Raw genomic sequence first — 24,157 nt, 5'->3', positions numbered from 1 at the left:
TGATCTGATACCTCTGAGGGTACAGATAGGTCTAATGGCTTCTAAGCAAGGTTATCTGATGACTCCAGAAGAGACACTTTATCAGCTTCTCATTGTTCATAGTATGTGACTCTGGCTTAACGCTCATTTCTTACTCTGTCATTTTCACATGACTTTTTGTTTATCCAGAATCTTTTTCGGGTCTTTTTCTCTGGTGGTTTCTTTCCAGAATACTCTTCCTGGTGTGGCTACATTATTGGTTCTCCATTTGGGTGGAATATTTGCTTGAATGAGGACAGAGACCTTGTCCTGAAAGCCAAGCTTGAGTCTCAAACGCTACCCTAACCCTTTGATGTCACTTCCAGCTTTGGTTTCCTTCTTGCTATCTCCGTTTTTGGTTTTTGTTTTGGTGCTGCAGTCACACTAAGAGGTGCTCAGGACTTACTCCTGGTTATGTGCATAGAGGTCATTCTCATGGGGCTTTGGAGACCCTATGGGAGGTTGGGGATTGAGCCTTGGTCAGCTGTGAACAAGCTCTCTATTGTTCTATCTCTCTGGCACTCCAGTACATTTTTATTTATTTATTTTTGGTTTATAAAAATAAATAAATTTTTATATAAAAATATATGGGCCATACCTTGTGGGCTACACTTAGTGATGCTCAGGGGCTACTCCTGACTCTGTATTTAGGGATCTTTCCTGGTGGTGCTCATGGGACCAGATGGGATATCAGGGATCGAACACAGCCAGTCGCATGCAAGGCAGATGCTATACCAACTGTGTTATCACTTTGCCCCCAATATATTTTTAATCTTCCTTTTGCCTTTTTATTTACACTACTTGCTAAGAACTTCAAAATTACTACTCATTCCTATTGTTGATTTAGCTTTTCTCTCTGTGTGTGCATGAGAGGGAGAGAGAGAGAGAGAGAGAGAAAGAGAGAAAGAAAGAGAGAAAAAGAGATCTTAACTATTATTAATGTCTGACAATCACTTTTAAACCAAGTCCAAGCATTAAAGAATTTTACAAAATAAAAAAGTTTTCCTTTAGAAGGACGGGAACGGAGGTGGAGGGAGGACAATTCGATGATGGGAATTCCCCTGATTTATGTTAATATGTACTTAAAATATTATTGTCAATGATATGTAAGCCACTATGATTAAAATAAAAATTATATTTAATAAAAAAGAACACTTATTCTATGCTTTAAACTACTTTATTATGAATAATTTTGAAAATCTTTTTGTCTTAATAAAAATTCTACAAAGTTAAAAAAAAAGTTTTCCTTTCAAGGAATTTAATGGACAAATATTAAAATCATGATTTTCTATAACTCTACTCAGAATTTATGTATGGTAGTGTATGTATTGAAAAGAAAAATATGAAATATAGGGAAAGGATTTACCAAACATATTTCAACGTATCTAAATCCAGAGGATAAGCTTGGCTCAAAGCCCAGCTAAAGCTGTTCCCAGTAATTGTAGAAGGAGATTATCTTTGACATGACATACAGGCTAGAAAAGAGGAAGAATAAACTTGGAAAATAATAAATACTTTCTTTGGGAACAAGATGATAGTAGACATTACTTCTAATATTTTAATTATAAAGAAATATCACCAAATTTGTATACTAGTATTATGTATATATTGATAATCAATGGTATGAAGGAATGAAGTACTTATAGAGATAAGGACTGAGATAGAAAGTCAAACTAAATAAAAAATGATATTCACATTTATTAGTGATATAATGGTTATATTTTTTACAACAGTTAATTTGACATATATAAACAGCTGGTTTAATTATACTTCATTACATAAGACAGTTTGGCTTTCAATAACTTAATATTGAACATATCCTCCATATGCCTTTCAAATCTTTTTAGACTATACTGAAGTTTATTTCTTTCTCTTATGATCACATTAATTTTTGAATTATAATTATGCTGAAACATGACTTAAAACATGGAATTTATTATGTGTTGTAATTATAAGAAATATTGAAAGGGGAGAAACCAATGAAACAGCAACAATTCAAACTCCTGTACATAGAGAAATGACTGCCTGTTACCAGAGCAGGGATGGATGGAAGTGGGGTAGGTCTAATGAATGAAAATGCCCCAAAAGCACCAATTTCAAATTATAAGTCTCATTGGAGATCTACATATAGAATGGGGACTAACAGTAATAATACTATACTTTATAATTAAAAGTTATATTTGAGGGCCGGAGAGATAGCATGGAGGTAGGGCATTTGCCTTTCATGCAGAAGGACAGTGGTTCAAATCCCGGCATCCCATGTGGTCCCCCAAGCCTGCCAGGAGTGATTTCTGAGCATAGAGCCAGGAGTGACTCCTGAGCACTGCCGGGTATGACCCAAAACAAAACAAAACAAAACAAAAAAGTTATATTTAAAATCTCAAAAGTCCATTACACATTTGGTATGGTGATGTTAATCAGGTTTGTAATAATCATTCACAATATATTCAAATAACAACTCATTATGTGCTATGCTAAAACTAGTATGTCACTTGTCAATAAAATAAATAAAATAAAAAAATAACAAAATAAAAAAGAATGGGCATAAAATATAAGAATGGATGAGAATAGAACAGGTAGGTTGTATGCCTAGCATGTAGTCTATCCCCCTTATCACTTCTACAGCTCTGAAGGCTCTAGTCAGTCTATCATGATCAAGTCTCCTCAGAACCCAAGCAACACTGCATCCTCAGGTTCTGCATTGAATTGCTTGTCTGGTTGGCTAAAAATCACTAGCTGGACCTCCAGACCTTTTGAACAATGCTTGGGAGGTTCCCCCCAAAGAAAAACATAAGATGCATATAATTGCATAGGGAGAGTAAGCATAAACAAATTTACCTATAAGGTAGGAATTTTTTTTGGTCTGTTTTTGGGCCACACTTGGTGTTCAGGAGTTATTTTTGGCTCTGCACTCAGGAGTCTCTCCTGCTACATTTGGGGACCATTTGGGATGCTGGGGTTTGATTTTAGGTCAGCTGTATGTAAAGCAAGTGCCTGAATGGCTATACTATCACTTATCACTCTGGCCCCAGTAGGCACTACTTTTTAAAATTATTTCTATTACTACTATTAAATTCTTACTTTTAGTGGTTGGAAAAATCAGATTTTCTTGAAGAAATTGCCAATTTCAGGTCTTGTGCAAGAAATATACAAAATAGGGCCAAAGATATGAGTACAGAAAGTAAGATGCTTGCCTTGCATTTGACTGACCAGGGTTTGCCCCCTGGCAGCTCATAAGCATCCCCAAGATTCACCAGGATAGATCTTTGAATGCAGAGCTAGGAATACATACCTGAACACTAATTGGTTTAATCCCCCCAAACCAAAAACTTAAAAAATATATTATAACCAATGTTACATATCATATCATGGTGTCCATTTTCAAATGAGTAAACTGAGACTAAAAAAGGTCTCAGTGTAAAGGCTGGGTTATGAATCTGGAGGTATGCATTTAGGTCTATGTTCATTTTTTACTTTTGCACTTTTGTTAATATTCACCATCTGAGATTGTATTGCTAAATACAATCCTCCCAAACAAAGGATTCTTTGCAGAGGTTACTGTTAAAGAATATCGGATCACAGATAGAAGAGCTAGTAGATTTTGTGACTGTTATTATGTGTGTTAGGTCTGTAGAATTAAGTTCTACTGTGGAATCTCGTTGGGTGCATCCATTCTCAGCAGGGTGGGAAGACTCATAGGAGGCCAAGGTTTGAATTACAGCAATGTGAAAATGAAGTGAGAGCCTGGTCTGGAAAGAAAACATCAGAATGCTTATTCAGAAAGCAAAGCCAGGATTTGTTAGGCTCTCTTGAGAGATGCCATCATTATTGAAGGCCTTATACCAGCTGGCTTCCTATGCACAGCCGAGCCTAATGATGCTGACAGGTCACATACGCTTGCTCTAATGGGCTTGTGTTTTATTTATTCAGGTGCTGATTTGACATTTCCCAGCCTTGATGAATCTGTGGGTTCAGAAATAACAGGGTTCTCTCTTTATACACCGTGATGTTATCTCCAAAAATGAAGGAAATGAGAAACAGGAAAGGCCAAGATTCCCTGTAGATAGCTCTTATAGTTTGTAATAAGAATTTAAATACTACAAAAAGCATTAGGCAAAATTTAAAACACAAATCATTGCTGTTTAACATGATATATTGCAAAGCAATTTCTGGCACAGAAAGTCTCTTTAAGCAACACTTCCACACAGCGCCAGCTAAATAATGTAACAGCATCTGGACTGTTTCTAAATCGAGTATGAAATTATGTATTTCTCCCATGACACAGATGATACCAAAAGACAACATTTCCTAAAGTAAAAAATAAAGAGTAAATTAAGCTGTGATTAGGGGAGGCTCTCTTGTGCTCTCTTCCTTACAAAAAAATGTTTTTTTAGTGAAACATACCTACAGAACAGTGAAAAAAACTTGGATGCTGATTTCAGTCTATTTAATGAATTATTTATTTATTTATTTTTGTGGGCAACCTGGTGATGCTCAAGGATTACTCCTGGTTATGCACTCACGAATAACTCCTAGCAGGGCTTGGGGACCATCTGGAAACCTGGAATTATGCCCAGATCTTCTGTGTGTAAGGCAAAAGCCCTACCTGCTGTATTATTCTCTAGTTCCAGATTTTGGCCATTAAAAAAAACAAACACCTCAAATCAACTTGGATCCAAAATGAGAAAGCTACCACTACCATGATCTCACAACCTCTATGCCTTCCTTCAATCCATCTTTGCAAAATGAATCCTTGCCCTGACTTCTTTTTAGAAATCATTAATTCAAAACATCTGTTGTGATCAAATCACATAAAATAATTATGAAATCATCAGATTTTAATCACAGATGATTAAATCACATAAAATGCATGTATGCAATAAAAATTAATATAAAGCAAACACTTGTTAACAACCACCATGTCAAGATGTAAAATTTGACCAATCACCTTCTCTCTTCTTATAGTAAAAAGTCAGAACTTACCAGCTTTTAAACAATATAAAAATGATTTATTGGGGCCGGAGAGATAGCATGGAGGTAAGACATTTGCCTTTCATGCAGAAGGTCATCAGTTCAAATTCCGGTGTCCCATATAGTCCCCCGTGCCTGCCAGGAGCAATTTCTGAGCAAGGAGCCAGGAGTATCCCTTGAGCACTGCTGGGTGTGACCCAAAAACCACACACACACACACACACACACACAAAAGATTTATTGCTCTTCTTTATGGTTCTTTCACACCATTTATATCCCTAGATATAAAGCTTAATTTAATCAGTTTAAAAATATTATTTTTTAAAGGATTTTCCTCAATCATCATAAAGTCATAATTACTTGTGTATTGCATTAATTGAAGAAAGTGGGTCTTTGTTCAGATTACACTTTACATTATGAATTACTCTTACCTGAATTTTTGTTTATTTACTTATTTATTATTTCTTTGTTTATATTTTTGAGGGAGCCACACTGTGCGGTGCTCAGGGCTTACTCCTTGCTCTGCCCTCAGGAATCACTCCTGGAGGACTGGGGGATCATATGGAATGCTCTGGATTGAGCCCAGGTTGGTTACATGCAAGGCAAGTATCCTATCCACCATACTTTTGCTCAGGTCCTATATAAATTTAAAAATTTTATGGAGTCACCATAAATTACAAAGTCATTCACGATTGTTCTTTAGGCATAGCATGTTCGAACACCAGTTCCTTCACTAGTGTACACTTTGCTCTATCAATGTACCTAGCTTCCCTGCTAATCCCCTTCTGCCTCTGTGGCAGTTGCTTTTTTCACTTTTAAACACTGTGGCTTGTAACACTGTTATTGATAGGGCATCATGCATATAACTTTACCTCCTTTCAACACTTAATCCTGATTCAAAGTGATCACTTCCCTCCCCATTCCCACTGATAAACTTCATACTAAGGAACAGCTCTCTTGCTCTTTATTTCTATTACCTTTGGGTGCTTGTTATTCCCCTACTCAATTTTTAAAACTTACAAACTAGTTTATTTAAAGACCATGAATCACATCGTTGATAGAGTTGGTCATAATACAATTTGTTTCCAGGTTAAGTGGGAGCAAAATTATTAAAATAGAAAAGAAAAAAAAAAACAGCACAGCAACAGGAATGTTTGGTGAGGATTTTTGCATTGGTGTTATCAGGGATAATGGCCTGTAATGTATTCATGTGTCTGCTTTTGGCACAAGGGCAATAATTTCTTCTTAGCAAAAGTATTTTTGTTTCTTCAATTTCCTGAAAGGACCTGATGAGGATTGGTAAGCCTCTTTAAAGGTTTGAATAGAATTATCTAGTCAATGCATTGGGCATTTGTTTTTGGGAAGACTACAATTTTGGTGGGAGGGGAAAAAAAAGACTACAATTTCAATTTCTTTGATAGTGGTAGTTATAAAATCACCCCACATGCCGTATTTCCACCCTCTGGTGAGCAGGGTGAAGCAGAGTCGCTGCACAAAATAATCCAAACCAGGCTGAGGGTGAAACTCATGGAGTTTGGCAATCTTCTACTTTGTGTCAAGAGTGAGCTGCCTGCCAGAACTCTCGTTTTTATTGATACAGAGACCACCCCCAGGTGAAGGAGTAAGGACAGAGTAAGCACAGACAGCCCAGGCTATCCTGAGCCAATCCTGTCCAAGTTTACATGTAAAACAATCTCTGTTTTTGGGTAAAACCAAGTTATAAACAAACAGATACAAAGAAACCAGGGATGATATTTGTTTTGGGTAAAACAAGGTGCAATCCTACAGTAGAGATATGTTTGTTTAGGGGTTCCAAATCATTTTGATTTAGCCTTGAGAAGTTATAGGAATCCAAGAATTTCTCCTTTCCTCTGAGTTTCTCTTGTTTCATTACATAAATATTGCAAATCAGCCCCTGATGAGGTTGCCTGATGGAGGGATGGAGGATGAGGCCTTTCTCCTCCAGCTCGGACCAAGCGTCTGTTACCCTGTTCAGCCGGTGGCGGGAAGAAAGCTAACAGGCAGTCAGACTTCCGAAGAAAACAGCTCTTTATTCCGTGAAGAGGCCGAAGATAAAAGGCCTAAGAATAGGCCCCAAGAAAAAAAGCCCCTCACCTTCCACAGACCCTTGCTTTTATGCCCCAGAATCAGGTACCACCCAATGGTGGGATCAGATACCATCCTAGGGTGGGAGCAGAATACCAGGTCACACCCTACGGTAGGGCACAATCACGATCAGGGTAGGATCAGTAACATAATAATCCCATAAAAATGTTTACACAACACATAAATAGTCTCAAAATAATCTCTGATGATTCTTGGATTTTCTGTGATGTCTCCCCTTTCATTTCCAATTTGGTTTACTAGCCTATGTTCTCTTTCACTGTGACTCTGGCCAGTGGTTTATCAGTGTTGTTTATTTTTTCAAAGATCAGCTCTTTGTTTTTTTAAATTGTTTCTGGGAATTCTGTGTATTAATTTATTGCTCAAATTTTATTCTTTCTTTCTTTCTATCTTCTTTGGGCTCTTTTTGTTGCTAACTTCTACAATTTTTTTTTGTTTTGTTTTGTTTTGGGTCACACCCTTTTGATGCTCAGGGGTTACTCCTGGCTAAGCTCTCAGAAATTGCTCCTGGCTTGGGGAGACCATATGGGACGCCGGGGGATCAAACTGCGGTCCTTCCTTGGCTAGCGCTTGCAAGGCAGACACCTTACCTCTAGTGCCACCTCACCGGCCCCAACTTCTACAATTTCTTTCTTTCTTTTCTTTTTTCTTTTTTTTTTTTCTTTTTGGTTTTTGGGTCACACCCGGTGGTGCTCAGGGGTTACTCCTGGCTGTCTGCTCAGAAATAGCTCCTGGCATGCATGGGGGACCATGTGGGACACCGGGATTCGAACCAACCACCTTTGGTCCTAGATCGGTTGCTTGCAAGGCAAACGCCGCTGTGCTATCTCTCCGGGCCCAACTTCTACAATTTCTAAAGCTGTGCATTCAGGTTATTTATTTTCACACTACTGATGAATTTATTTTCATCCTTGCTCTTATCCTTACTGACGAATCATTGCAGAGTTATAAACTTTTCTCTTAACACTATATCCCAGAAGTTCTATAGTTTGTGTCCTCATTGTTTGTTTCCAGGAAGCTTTTTCCTCTTTGACCCACTCATAGTCTATTAGTGAGCTGCTTAATTTCTGCCCACTGAGTTATTTCTCAGTTTCTGTTTGTGAGTAACTTCTATTTTCAATGAATTATAGAATGAGAAGATAGTAGAATTTCTATCCTCTTGATCATATTGAGGAGTATTTTGAAGCCTAGCACATGACTTATCTTAGAGAATGTCCCATGTGCATTGGAGAAGAATGTATTCAGATGTTTGGGGATGAAAGCCATATCTGTTTATCTATTATCTATCATCTATCTATCATCTATCTATCTATCATCTATCTATCTATCTATCTATCTATCTATCTATCTATCTATCTATCTATCTATCTATCTATCTATCTATCTATCATCTATCTATCTATCTATCTATCATCTATCATCTATCTATCTATATCTATCATCTATCTATCATCTATCTGTATATATCTATATATAAAACTTTTATATTCCATTTTTTTCCTTCAAAGTTAGTAAGTTTGATAAGTTTTTGTTTTGCTTATCTATTAAGAGGTGACATAGTGGTGTTGAAGTTGCCAGCTACTATTGTGTTACCATCAATGGCTTCCTTCAAATCTCATAGTACTGTTTTAAGTATTTTTCTGGTCTCCCATTAAATGCTTATATATTCAGAAATGTGAGTTCATCCTTATTTACATTTTTGTCATTAACAAATGACTCTCTTTGTCTTATAATCTTTTTGAATTTGAACTGTATGTTGTTTGATACTAGAATGGGCACTGTAACCTTTTCTGATTTGGTTGCTTTATTTTTTTTCCTTTGTACATATGCCTTGATTAATAAGAAGTGTCCCTATATTTCTTGCATAGTTTTTTTGTTTGTTTGTTTTTTGGGGGACACATCTGGTGATGCTCAGTGGTTACTCCTGACTATGTGCTCAGAAATTGCTCCTGGCTTGGGGAACCATATGAGATGCCAGGGGATTGAACCAAGTTCCATCCTAGGTTAGTGTGTGTAGGCAAATACCCTACTGCTTGTGTCACCACTCCAGCCCCTCTTATAGATTTTTTTTGTTTGTTTTCTTCTGGATTTTGGGTACACCCGGCAGCACTCAGGGATTACTCCTGGCTCTATGCTCAGAAATTGCTCCTGGCAGGCTCAGGGGACCACATGGGATGTCAGGATTCAAACAACCGTCTTCTGCATGCAAGGCAAACGTCCTACCCTACCTCCATGCTATCTGTCGGCCCCTCTTATAGCTTTTTTGAGCCTAAAGTATATATTATATAGTATCTGTATAACCACCTAAGCCTTTTTTGTGAGAGTGTTTGCTTGAGAAATTGTCTTCCAACCTTTGACTTTGAACCTATATTTTCTCAGACTATTCAAATGTATTTCTTGTAGAAAAAACTTTTGATTCAAATTTCTAATTCATTTTGCCACTCTGTATCTGTTAATTTTTGCATTTAATTCAGTGACAGTGTGAGATTCTTATCATGGAAGTTGAAGCTATCTTTTTGTAGAAGTTTGGGCGTCTGCCTTGCTGTGCTAACCTAGGACAAACTGTAGTTCCATCCTCTTGCGTCCCATATAGTCCCCCAAGCCAGGAGCGATTTCTGAGTGCATAGCCAGGAGTAACTCCTGAGCATCACCAGGTGTGAACCAAAAACCAAAAACCTAATACCAAAAAAAAAATAGTTTGGTGTGTTTGTCTTGTCTAAAGGTACCCTCTTCGATTCTTTTAAGTTGGTTTTGAGTCTATAAAGTTTCTGGGCTGTTGTTTATCTATGAAACTGTGTATCATTCCTTAAACTTTGAAACCCAGTGAGTCTTATGTTATTTTTCTGGAATTCATCCCAAAGTTTTCTTGTAATTTGTTCATGTATTTTAAGGCCTTTTTTTTTTTTACCTTACACTCTTGCCTAAAGATTTTTGAGCTCACCAATTCTGTCATCAGTAGCTGTTACTTTATTGGTGAGGCCTTTCATTGATTTTTCATTTTGCCTACCAATTTTCTTCATTTCTGTCATATTTGTTTGTAGTTTCCTCATTTCTGCTTTTATATCCTCTTGAGTTTTACAGGCTTTCTGTTCCATTGTTTCTCTCTCTTTCTCTCTCTCTCTCTCTCTCTCTCTCTCTCTCTCTCTCTCTCTCGCCACATTTGGTGGTCTTCAGGGGTTAGTCTGACTCTGAACTCAGGAATCACTCCAGGCTATGCCATAGGTGAGGTTTTATGGGGTGCTGTGAGTTGAATCCAGGTTGACTACATGCAAGGCAGGTACCATACTATCATTCTGGTCTCTGTGTTCCATTATTTTTGTAAGCTCATTAAATATTTTTAAGTATTTCTACTTTGAAGTCCCATGTGTGGTGCCAGGTTCTATAAATCAACCCTGTTTGGTGGTATTTTCTTTCTTCTTCCCTGTTCTCTGTGCATGGAGGAAAGTATGTGCTTCGTTATCAGTGCACTTGGGGCACAATGGTTGATTTCAATAACCCTAATATCTTACTCCATATTCTTCTGTTGGAAAGTCAGATGATAGTCATACTTTCATTTTTTTTTGTTGTTGTTTTTGGGCCACACCCGGTAACGCTCAGGGGTTACTCCTGGCTATGTGTTCAGAAGTTGCTCCTGGCTTGGGGGACCATATGGGACACCGGGGGATTGACCCGTGGTCCGTCCAAGGCTAGCGCAGGCAAGGCAGGCACCTTACCTTTAGCGCCACCGCCCTGCCCCTCATTTTTTCTTTTTAAGTTGGCTTTTTATTTCTTCTAAACTATTTCCTTAAAATTGGATAATTTTAATCAGTATTGGTCAGTCAGAATTGGCTTTTTAGTTCTTCTAAACTATTTACTTAAAATTGGATAATTTTAATCAGTATTGGTCAGTCAGAATTTATTTTCTCACCTCTCTTTGATTCACATATATGCATCTCTTTACATTTATAACAAAATTAAAATGTTTGTGATTTGTCATATTGCAATATGCATGTGCTTATGGTTACTGGAATTATTAGAATAATTCTAGACTGTTTGACCACTTTAATTCCCATCAACAATACGTATGAACTACAGTATTTTATATTCTCATCAATGATTGCTGGAGGATGTGTACAAGTAACTTATTAGGCTATTAATTTTATAATTAATTAAGTCTGGGACCTTTGCATATGTTTCAACTGAATATATATTTTTCTGATGGAATTCCTGTTAATACTGTCTATTCCCTTTATGGTTTTACTAGAATTTTACATAGATTTACAGTTTTATACAGAATCTGAATAGGAATTTAGTAGTGTTTATTACATACATATAATTTCACTGTAATTTACATCTTTTAAATTTTCTAATACATAATTTCTCTATTTAAGCACCATGGTTACAAACATGTTCGTAATTCTGTTTCAGCCATAAAATGCACAACCCCTTCACCAGTGCAACTGTCCTACCACCATTGTCCTCCATTTCTCATCTACTTCCATTCGCTGCCTGTCTTGAAGGTAGGCTTTGTATTTCTCTCTTTATCATTATCAAAGTTATTTCTCTAACTGCACGTACCACTCTTTGTGATAAGCTTCTTCTTTTTTTTCTTTTGTTTTTGTTTTGGGGCCACACTCGTTGACATTCAGAAGTTACTCCTGGTTATGCACTCAGAAAACGCTTCTGGCTTGGGGGGACCATATGGAGGATCAAACAGCAGTTCGTCCTAGGCCCTGTGATAAGTTTCTTATCACAAAGCTGCTTCTTCTTCTTTTTTGGTTTTTGGATCATACCCGGCAGCGCTTAGGGGTTAGTTACTTCTTACTCTATGCTCAGAAATCGCTCCTGGCAGGCTCGGGGGACCATATGGGATCCTGGGATTCGAACCACCATCCTTCTGCATGCAAGGCAAACGAACTATCTTTATGCTATCTCTCTGGTCCAGGGGTCCTCAAACTTTTTAAACAGGGGGCCAGTTCACTGTCCCTCAGACCATTGGAGGGTCTGACTATAGTAAAAACAAATTCTTATGCACACAGCATATATCTTATTTTGCAACGAAGAAACAAAACAGATACAAATACAATATGTGGCCCGCGGGCCATAGTTTGAGGACCACTGCGAGTCTGTTCCAATCACAAAGCTTCGTCTGGTCCTTCCAGCCTTCATCTCTATTGTCTCTGGGTGTTATTATTATACAGTTTTTTTTAATTTTCTCAAATCCCACATATGAGCGAGACTATTTTGTGCTTATTTCTCTCCCTCTAATTCATTTCACTTAGCAGAATAGTTTCCATGTCCATCTATGTATAAGAAAATTTTATTACTTCATTTTTCCTTACAGCCACATAGTATTCCATTGTGATATTACCACAGTTTCTTTAGACATTCATCTGTTGTTGGGCATCTGGATTGTTTCTGGCTATTGTAAATAGTGCTGCTATAAATATAGGAGTGCAGAGGGCATTTGATTTACATTTCTGAGCACACTATTATTCTGCCTTTGATGAATATAAACTTAAATTTGTTGTAGCAAAAATTATCAAGCTCTTCATTTATAACTTATGTGTACATGTTATGATGTTTGTATGCTAGGAACAGGTGTGGAGGAAGGACAATACTGGTGGTGGGAATGGCACTAATTCACTATAACTATGTACCTTAAATATAGCTGTGAAAGACTTGTAATTCACGTTGGTCACAATAAAAAACATTTAAAAATATTTTATGACACAAGAAAGAGAAATACTGTTTTCTTATAAAAGATTCATACAATTATAATCAACTGAGAATTACTTTCTGAGGGCCCGGAGAGATAGCACAGTAGCGTTTGCCTTGCAAGCAGCCGATCCAGGACCAAAGGTGATTGGTTCGAATCCCCGTGTCCCACATGGTCTCCTGTGCCTGCCAGGAGCTATTTCTGAGCAGACAGCCAGGAGTAACCCCTGAGCACCGCTGGGTGTGGCCCAAAAACAAAAACAAAAACAAACAAACAAAAAAGAATTACTTTCTGAATAGCAAAGCATTAACCTTTAAAAACTTCCCTCTTAGTGGGGCTGGAGCAGTGGCGCAAGTGGTAAGGCTTCTGTCTGTCTTGTGCTCACTAGCCTAGGACAGACCGTGATTTGAGCCCCTGGCGTCCCATATGGTCCCGAAAGCCAGGAGCGATTTCTGAGTGCATAACCAAGAGTAACCCCTGAGTGTCACTAGGTGTGGCCCAAAAACCAAATACCAAAAAACAAACAAAAACACACACAAAAAAAAACTCCCCCCTTAGGGTTGTATTGAGAGTACAGTAGGTAGGGTGCTTGCCTTGCATACCATTGACCTGCATTCAATCTCTGGACCCATATGGTTCTCTGATCCTTTTCAGGAGTGATCCTGGAACTAGGAGTAAGCTCTGAGCACCATTGTGTATAACATAAAAATAGCCAACAAACAACCAAAAAATAAAAAATAAAAACACAGCCACCCATATTTTTAGTATTTGGAAAATAGTACAGAGATTTGGGCACATGCTTTGCATGCATCACATCCTAGTCTCGCTTTCCAAGCATCACTTGGTGCAGCATTGGATGCCTCTGAGCACTGCTAGTATGGCCTTTGTGGTCCCTGGCACTGCAGGACCCAATTACATCACGTCCTATATCATGTCTCTCATGGCATGTCACATCATATCACATCATATCATATGCTATTATATATCATATCATATCACTTAACCACTAGTCCAGTTGTCCCAACTCCTCAGGGTTCCCTGAGCACTTCTCGGGAGCATCTTTCTAAAATAAAAGTAATGAGTACAACCAAAAACAAACTAAAAATCTGGAAGTGAGGAGGCAGTGGCACAACAGTGAAAATGCTGAAAGTAAAGACAAGTTACATATTTCATACTCAGCAAATCTATTCTTCAAAAATTAAGGAGAAATAGAGCTTTACAAAATAAATAATTAATTATAAAATTAATTATATTAAAATTTTTCTAAAATAAAATTCTGAAGAGATGAAGACATCAGCAAGTTAAGGCAGTAGGAAGGCCCAGCATATATCATCCACAAAATGACATTATTCATAGACAACTATAAACCAATAAAAATAATGCTAAGGGGCTGGTGTGGTGGCGCAGGCCATAAGGCGTCTGCCTTGTCCATGCTAGCCTAGGATGGACTGCAATTCGATACCCTTGCATCCCATATCCCCCCAGCCAGGAGCGAGCACATAGCCAGGAGTAACCCCTGACTGTCACCGGGTGTGGCCAAAAAACAAAAAACAAAAACAAAAACAAAAATGCTAAAAAGAAATCCTGTGGAACTCAGGGAATGCCATACAGAAAAATGCAAGAACAATTTTCATCAACACTCATCTTCAAGCCAGAGTAATTTAGCACCAAGAAGATTCTTTCTAAGGTATATTTTGATTAGAGGAAAGGTGAGCCAGAGAAATTCAGGAAATCTCATCTTTGTAGACTTCAATAGTCTGTGATATCAAGGATTCCCATAGTATTTACCAATGCTAATCTTAATTAATGGAGTTGTTTGGAACCCTCATCTCTGTTTTTCTTTTAAAGGAATCAGGTTATTGCTATGGAACCTTGATCCTAGGACCCTAGTTGTTGCTGTATATCTCTTTGGGAGTGGGACAAAACAATGCCTGTAAATTTTTGGCAGGACTTCTTAAACTTTTGCCTGAGAACTTTTTACTTAACCCTAGTATATTAAATAAATAGTATAAATCTTTCACAGATAATAAGCCATAAATTAATTTATTTACTTTATTGAAACAAGGTAAGTCTTTTTTTTTTTTGGTTTTTGGGCCACACCTGGTGATGCTCAGGGGTTACTCCTGGCTATGCGCTCAGAAGTTGCTCCTGGCTTGGGGGACCATATGGGACGCCGGGGGATCGAACCACGGTCCGTCCTAGGCTAGCGCAGGCAAGGCAGGTACCTTACCTCGAGCGCCACTGCCCGGCCCCCAAGGTAAGTATTTTATTGAATAAAATTTACTTAGACATGAGGGTAGGGCTGGACAGACAGGATAGTGATTAGGGTGTCTACCTTGCATGTGGCTGACCCAGGTTTGATCCTTGATATCCTTATAGTCCTCTGTACACTTCCAGTAATTCCTGAGCATAGAGCTAGAAGTCACCCCTGAGAATCACCAGGCGTGAACCAAAATCAAAAACAACAAAACTAAACAAGACATAGGGGAGAGAAGAAGAAAGAAATGTGTGTTCAAGAGATAACACTGTCCTGAAAGAGAAAGCAAGGCCAGGCCAGAGACATAATATTATATGTAGGGCTCTTGTTTTGCATGTGACTAGCCCAGATTCCATTCCTGGAATCCCATATTCCCTAAACATGACCAGAAATTCTGAGCGGAAAGTCAGTAATAATCCCTGAGAATCACTGGGTGTGGCCCCCAAAACAAACAAACAAACAAATAAACACATAAAAAGATAGAGCAAGTTAACAAACTTCCCCAAAACTCCCAAAGGGGCTAGAGCAATAGTTTCTTGATTGACACACGGCTGACCTAAGTTTGATCTCAGCATCCTATGTGGTCCCCTGAGCACAACTATGAGTATTTCCTGAATTCAGTCAGGAGTAAGCCCTGAGCACTACAGAGTGAGGTGTCAAAACAAACAACAAAAGCAAATGAAAAAAAGAGCCAATCAGCCAACTCTGAAATGTGTTGATAAGAACAAGCTTGAGAGAACCATAAATTATTTTAAAACAATATTTTGTAATTCTCCCATGTTCAGTTTTACAACCCCACATTGGGGTTTAAGAAGTTATGATCTTTAGGGCCAGAGAGATAGCACAAACATTAAAGCATTTGTATTACATCCTATCAACTCTGGTGTAAATTATTTCTGGCACTACACAAGGTTCCTTGAGCACAAACAGGTGTAGTATCAAAATCAAATTAAAAATAAATTATGACCCTCAGAGTGATTTGCTTTCTTTCTTTTTTTTTTTTTGTTTTTGTTTTTTTTTTTGGGGGGGCCACAGACAGTGGCACTCATGGGTTACTCCAGGCTCTGTGCTCAGAAATTGCTCCTGGCAGGCTCAGGGAACCATATAGGATGCCAAAAATCGAATCCAGGACTGTCCTGGACTGACTGTGTGCAAGGCAAATACCCTACTGCTCTGCTGTGCTATCTCTCTGGCCCTATTATTGCTTTTTATTGACCATACTGGCTTTACACTTAGGAGTCATTACAGGGACTGTTTGGGTTCTGGGGATTGAACCCAGATCAGCTGCATGTAAGCACCCTGAGTGCTGTACTATCTCCAATTCCTTTTCATTATTTTTGTTTCGTTTTGTAAGCACCATAGTCAGTACTCAGTGCTTACTCCTGGTGGTTCTGTGTACTATATAGAATTCCTGGGATTGAATTAGGACATGCAAGACATGCACTTAAGTCCCTGGCTCCCGTACATTTGTGTGTCTGTATGTATATGAAGCAAGATGGTTTTTTATTGAAACATATTTAGAAATATATGAAGGGAGAGAAAGAGAAGTCCATGTTGAAAGTGAACAAATCACAGGTTTTGAAAGCAAAGGAGCAAAGACTTACAAGTAAGATTAGAGTTGGGGAGAATATAGGATTGAAAAGCAAGATTTTGGCTGAGAAATTTGCATAATCTTTTAGAGGACTTCGTATATGTGATATATTGCTTTTCAATATCGCCTTCAAATTTATTTGTTTTTACATTTCAACAGACTAATTTTGTTTTTGTTTTTGTTTTTGTTTTTGTTTTTGTTTTTTTGCTTTAGGTTACATCCTACAATGCTCAGGGGTTATTCCTGGCTCAGCTCTCAGGAACTACTCCTTGCAGTGTTCATGCTCAGGGGACTATAAGAGATAGTGGGATCAAACATGGGTTTGTAGCATCTAAGGCAAATGTCCTACCCTGCTATACTATTGCTCTAACTTCACACTGATGATATTTAAGGTCTTTGTCAGGTAAACATGATGGTTATGTATCTTTAGAGATAGTCCCTGCACCCCCAATGGGTAATATTTTCTTTTATTCTTTTTATGTCATGTAATTTTTTTGTGGGAGGGGAAATAGTTTCTCCTGAAATAAATAATTTTCTCTCTCCAATTTGCACGGGGGCTCCATTTTGCTGTAGAACCTCACTTTTCTGCCCAGTCTGAATGATTTTATGTTTTTTTTTTTAATATTCTTGTCAGACATCTTTTCTTACTTTGTAAGGAAATGACTAAACCCAATCACTTATTTTATTATTTAGGTTTTGGGGCTACTCCTGACTATTCTCAGGACATACTTCTGAAGTGGTGTGAGGGAAACTGAGGGAAAACTAGGCAGTGAGAAACAGCTAACAAGGATTTACAGAGGCACCGAGTCACCTGATCATAGCAGCTACAGCTAGATGGATTAGAACAGAACACTTTCTTTTCTTTTTCTTTTTATTTGGGTGGGGGGTTTGTGTCACACCTGGCAGGGGTTACTCCTGGCTCTACGCTCTGAAATCACTCCTGGCAGAGCTCGGGGGACCACATGGGATGCCGGGATTCAAACCACCGACCTTTTGCATGCAAGGCAAACACCCTACCTCCATGCTATCTCTCCGGCCCCACACTTTCTTTTCTTAACTCCAACTGTATTAGCTTTGGTTGTAACCTAGTTTGTATAAGAGTTTCCAGGACTACCTAGACTCTTGGTTCACGTGAAGGAATTGTTTTCCCATCCACCCACCTTGGCTGCAATCTTTATTCTGTGTCATTCTCTAACAGTACCGTTTGAGGTGCAAGGCAATTACTTTCTATACTATACTCTTTCTTACCTCCTTATTTGATTTATTTTTGTGTTTTGCAGCCACACTCAGTGGTGTTCAGGAGCTACTCCCAACTGTGTTTGGGGATTGAATTGGGGTTGGTCACAAGCAAGTCTTGCACATTAGTATGTGTACTGCATCTCTGGCTCCATTTGGCTTCTTTTAAATGTCTAAATATCCCTAAACGTTTTACCCCTGTGCTTTCTTGAGGGTATTAACAATTCTATATTCCTCAATTAGTGATATTTGCCAAAGAAAACTGGATTTGCATGTTCCTTACATTTATCCTCAGCCATGCCTGATGCTTCCTGTGGCTTGTCTCAGTTTGAGAACCAAACTATTTTTGACTACTAAGCTCTGAGTTAGGCAATACTGAATTCAATTCAATTAATCAAGCAGCCAAGTTTGATGAAGTTAACACGTTAAAAAGTTATGGATTTGTTTTGTGAACAAGTATTAGGGACCAAGTTACTGTTTTCCTAGAACTGCTCACCAGGGAAGAAATTGGAAGAAACATGACATTTTCTATCATTTTGAAAATGTCTTTTTCTTGCTTTTACATTTTCTTGACTGCTGTTGATATTTAATTTATGATATGCCTATGAAGTTATTGAACTACCTTCTAGTAGTTTATTTAGTGTTTCTGTGAGAAAATGAGGGCCTGAAGTTTTGGCATTTGTCATCCTGCTGAAATAACTTTGGACTCTCCTTGTACTTTCACTTCCATTTGGCATTTGCTTCTTCATGATAAAAGACGGATACAGATTTGGAACTCTAAGGAAGACTTTTGTTTTCCCCCTGACCACTATAAAAGATTTTAGAGCAGAGAAATCATTTTGTTTACATTTTGATGGAATTTTCTTGATGGTCTCTTGGTGGCAAGGGAAAATATGCCAGTTAGGAGGCTATTGCATTAGTCCAGGCTAGACACTGTGACAGCATTAACCAGTGCCATGGCAGCAGTGGTAAGAGTGAGTATATTTTGTAGGTACAGGTGATAGTTTATACACTGATTAAATATGAAAGAAAAGAGACAACTGGAGTTTCAAAGTTGCCAATGACTGAGCATGAAGAGAGATATGCAAAAGCCAGGAACTCAGTTTTGGATATTACAATTTTCAGATATTTGTGAGACATAAATGGGAATGATTATGTCTCCTTAAAGTTTAAGGGAATGTCTGGATTGGGAAAACATGTTTTATTTTAATGTATTGATTAAAATTTTATTTCTTTAAAGCATCCAAGATTTACAAAGCTATTCATAATAGAGTATTAGACATACATTGGTTCCAGTTCTAATCCCACACACTAGTGGGATCAACTTCCCTCTACCACTGTTCCTAAGTTCTGTTGGCAAGGTTTGAATCTCATGATTTCAATGTTGTTGACTCTGTGGTTTGATATTTAGGTCTATCATTCTTTAACATCACCGAGTGTTCCTTTGACACCTAACCCCTGCTATTTCTCCTCTGTTATCCTTTCCCTCCTCTGCACTTTAATTTCCCTACAACGTGAGGCTAGGGGATCTCTAGGTATATCCCCTTTTATGCCATTGCATCTCTTCATCCAATTATCCTAAATGCCATATATAAGTGAGATCATCCTATGTTTATCCTTCTTATGACTTGCTTCATTTAACATGGTATCTTCCAGTTCCATCAATGTCATGGTAAATTGCATGATTCCATCATTCTTTACAGTTGTGTATTATTCCTTGTGTGTGTATATATATGTATATATATATATAGTCATCTTCATGATATAATTATCTGTCATTGGATATCTAGGTTGATTATAAATCTTAGCTATTGCATTGAGTGCTGCAATGAGTAATGGTGTGCATATGTTCTTTTGAATGAATGTTTTCCTGTCCTGGGGATACTCAAAAGTGGGATTGCTGAATCATATGGCAGCTCAATTCAGAGTTGACTGAGAATCCTCTATTCTGGGGAAGACCACATTTTAAATAGTTAAAAGATTGCATTGAAAAGTGAAACTGAATATAATCATCCAGGGAGTGACTGGAGGTAGAAAACATGGTTGATCTAAGAGCAGAATATGAGATCGGCCTCTTGCTACACACAGAGATCACACCCCTCTTTACCCAAAACAAAGACTCTGCCTTAGCTTCCTCTTCCCTTCACCCACCCCTTTTGAGATATAAAGACACAATTAGGCTTGATTAGCACGATAGGTTCTTTTGTTTATTAACAACGTCTGCCTCTCTTTCCATTTGGATTGAGCCTGGTTAATAATGATTGCAGAGGAAGGTGAATTTGGCATGCTCTCAACCCATGAAGCTGAAAGCCCCTGACCCCCTATGCCTTTTATCTCATAACTGTCTTAGTTTATTAATTCTTGCAGTGACCCTGCTTCAGATCAGTTCTTCTGTGGTTGGATTATAGCAAGTGGAGCCCTTACAACCCCAATGTGTAGATTTCAAGGAAATGAGGAGAAACCAAGAGAGAATATTAATAGAATCATGTTGAAAACATTCACAGGCTTCTTATTTATATAATTTATTTGCTTGAGAAAATTAACTGCAAATGGGTGCAATAATTTTAGACAAGTTTTATGAATTTTTTCTAGTGTATTCATGTAGCTTGCCAGCAGTTTGAGAATCAACAGTTGTCAAGTTAGTCAATTATAAAACTGCTACTTATAATTGACAGATTCAAATGCCAAGTATTTTGTCATCATGGTGGCTCAAATGGTTTATTAATATTATATATTATCCACCTTAATTGATATTGTATATTGAAAATATATATTGTGGGGGCTGGAGAGACAGCATGGTGGTAGGGCATTTGTCTTCATGCAGCTGATTCAGGACAGATGGTGATTCAAATCCCATATGGTTCCCCAAGCATGGCAGGAACAATTTATGAATACAGAGCCAGGAGTAACCCCTGAGTGGTGCTGGGCGTGACCCTCCCAAAAATATATTGGGTTATATATGTAATCTGATAAGTGATCTTGTGGGTAAGTTTTTTTGTTTTTTTTTGTTTTTGTTTTTGGTATTTGTTTTGGGCCACACCTGTTTGATGCTCAGGGGTTACTCCTGGCTATGAGCTCAGAAATCGCCCCTGGCTTGGGAGGACCATATGGGATGCCCGGGGATCAAACCGCAGTCCGTCCTATGCTAGCGCTTGCAAAGTAGACACCTTACCTCTAGCGCCACCTTTCCGGCCCTGTGGGTAAGTCTTTTTATAAACTTTTTTTTGGCATTTAAACCTCTTGGTGATGATCTGGGATTACTCCTACTTCTGAACTTGGGACTGATATCATGTGGTATTCAGGCGTTCATGTGGCATTGGGAATTGAATCCCAACACCTATACTATCTCTCTGATTCATTCAACAAGACACTAAAGGTTTCACTCATAGGAAAAGAGTCGATAAATTGAATTTTATTGATGTTAAACAACTTTGGCTCATTAAAGTGTATCATTTCATGAAAAGAACTCTTCACAAAGAAAATACCCAGTCAGAACAATATTAAAGATGGTCATTGCCAGGTGTATTTACTTACCATGAAGAACTTGCTTGGATAATAGCGAAGCCTGACACATTTGAAGATTCACTATTAGTGACCTAGGAGACCTGCAGTTGTGGTTCCAAATCTGAATTTTAATGTAATGAGCACTGGTATACATGAATTTTAGGATAGTCAGTGGCATAGTTCCAATCCCCAAACTAGAAGGATGAAGACCTAAGAAAATGAAATGTTTTGGGGACTTACAAGTGGCCAATCTAGGTTTAATCTCTGGCATTTGGTCTCCTAAGCACCTCTAGTAGTAACCTGAGTGCAGCAGAGCCAGGTGTAACCCTTGAGCGTTGGGTATAACCTAAAAAAGAATAAAAAAATAAATGTTTCTTATCTAAAAGCAGAAAAAAAGTCCTGAGGAAAAGGTCTCTAAAATTCATTTTAGAGATAGTGAGACAGAAGCGCTTAAAGTGTTTTTTTTAAGAATTTTATTATTATTATTATTATTATTATTATTATTGTTTTTTGGAGGGGCACACCCGGTGATGCTCAGGGGTTACTCCTGGCTATGTGCTCAGAAGTTGCTCCTGGCTTGGGGAACCATATGGGACACTGGGGGATCGAACCATGGTCCGTCCTAGGCTAGCACTGGCAAGGCAGGCACCTTACCTCTAGCGCCACCGTGCCGGCCCCATATTTTGTTATTTTAATTATTATTTTTTAAATATAAATTCACTATTTAAAGACCATGTATCATAGAGTTGATCATAACACATAATTGATCATAACACAAGTATATGGGAGTGAAATGATTAAAAAAGCATACAGCAACAAGAATAGTTATGAAAATTATTGTATTTCTCAATGAGGTCATTAAGTTATTGTCAGAAGGTTTAGTAAGATCTTGTTGCTGGTTGACCATTCTGTTACTTCTTTTGTTTCTGAACACTATGTGGCTTCAAATATACATTGCTGTCTAAATCAGTGTGTTCTAATGGGGATGACAGTGTGGTTCAGGAATTCCAAGAACTATTTTTAATACTGTGGCTTTTGTGGGCATGATTTTAGCTGCCAAGCCTTCTGGAAGTATGAGAAGGCAGGGAAAAGGTTCCTGCACTACTGCAAAAAAAGAGTCATGCAGATGTCAGTCCAAATACCTGGAGTTTGGGTCAGATTGGTGTTTCTGCAGAGAGTTGTAGAGCTGTAGTGAAGCAGGGCCTTTGGCTAAGTGGGTTATGGGTGCAGCAGGTGTGGCTTTGGCAGGGTGGGAACATTGCCCACCTGTTCCTTCTAAAATTGTTAGCTTTCAGCTATGTGACCAGTACCCATAATTTTTCACATCTTGGTTTACATCTCTTTCAAGAACAGATTGAGTCTAGGGAGGTAGCTGAATGAAGACATCTTTATAAATGATTTTTAATGGGATACAGGTAATTTTATAACACTGTTAATAATGTCTTTTATCTCATCATACATCATTACAGGACATGCATCACCTGAAAGCCCACTTCCTTACACCAGTGTCCTAAAGGCTCCTCCCAACCACACTCCTTCACATGTAAACTCAGTTCTTTGGTCAAACTCTCCAGCCTAGTTGACTGGCCATTTCTTGTTCCCTTTCTATGGTTCTTTATATTCCAAATATGAGAGCATTTATTAAAATTTAGGTGAAAGTTTTATTTCTATTATAAATTTAATATTATTAAAGAACATTGATTTAAAAGTTATTAATATCTCTCAGTTATTAATAGCTGGGTTTTAGTCATACAATATTTCTACATCAATCCCCATAACCAGTATCAGAATCCCTCATTAGTGTTCCCACACTCCCTCCCAAGCTACACTTTCACCCCACTACCTTGACAGGCATATTTCTGTGATTGTAGTTTAGATCTCATATTTTCAGTGTTGTTGAGTCTGTGCTTTGACTATATACTCCTTCCTTTGCCACCTGGACTGCTAGTGTAACTGTTCCCTTCTGTGTATAGCTTGTTGTAGATTGGATATGGATTCTGTTGTCATTGACTTTGGGTTTGGTGTTTAAGTCTGATTATTTTTTTTTTATTTCTACTCAATGATCATATGACTGTTTGTTCCTGGTACCATCTATTTCCCCCCCCCCCCTCAATTTATGAGGAAGAACAAAGGGTAAAAACTCCAAGCACTGTAGGTGTCAGCATATAGCGAGGAGAAGTGTTCAAATCAAGTGGAAGAGTGGCAACACAAAGCCCTGGCTATCCATTATACCATAAAGAAACCAGCAATGAAAAAAAACAGTGATTGAGAGTGAACAGGTATGCAATAAACCTTTACCTACAAAGGCCTATAATAATGTCTTAATTTATTTACCCACAGGACCAGGTGCAGAATATGATTGGAAGCCAGAACTCCCGCTGCAGTGATTACTAACAATATGTTTTAATGTCTTAATTTTATCAAGTATAAAATAACCCTTCAGCTTCTTTGCTCACAGTGGTTCTTGGAAACAAAGGGTGGGCACCCTAATTTTACACCTCGTACTCAATCATATTAGATACCATTTACATTGCTCAGTATGACAATATCTTGATAAAATACTCCAATTTACCCACTTCCTTTTGTTTATGTCTTTTATTAAGACCTAGAGTATATGATCATTCAGATCACTGAAATAGTCAACAACGTACCACAGACTTATGTTACAGGTCCCACTCATCGATACGTTTTTGGTCTTGTCTTTTCAAGAAACTACTTTAACATTTTTTTATAAAATTGGTTTCAAGGTTATAAATTC

This window comes from Suncus etruscus, chromosome 3 (assembly GCF_024139225.1).
Source record: "Suncus etruscus isolate mSunEtr1 chromosome 3, mSunEtr1.pri.cur, whole genome shotgun sequence".
Lineage (NCBI taxonomy): Eukaryota > Metazoa > Chordata > Mammalia > Eulipotyphla > Soricidae > Suncus > Suncus etruscus.
Note: the sequence above shows the minus strand (reverse complement) of the source record.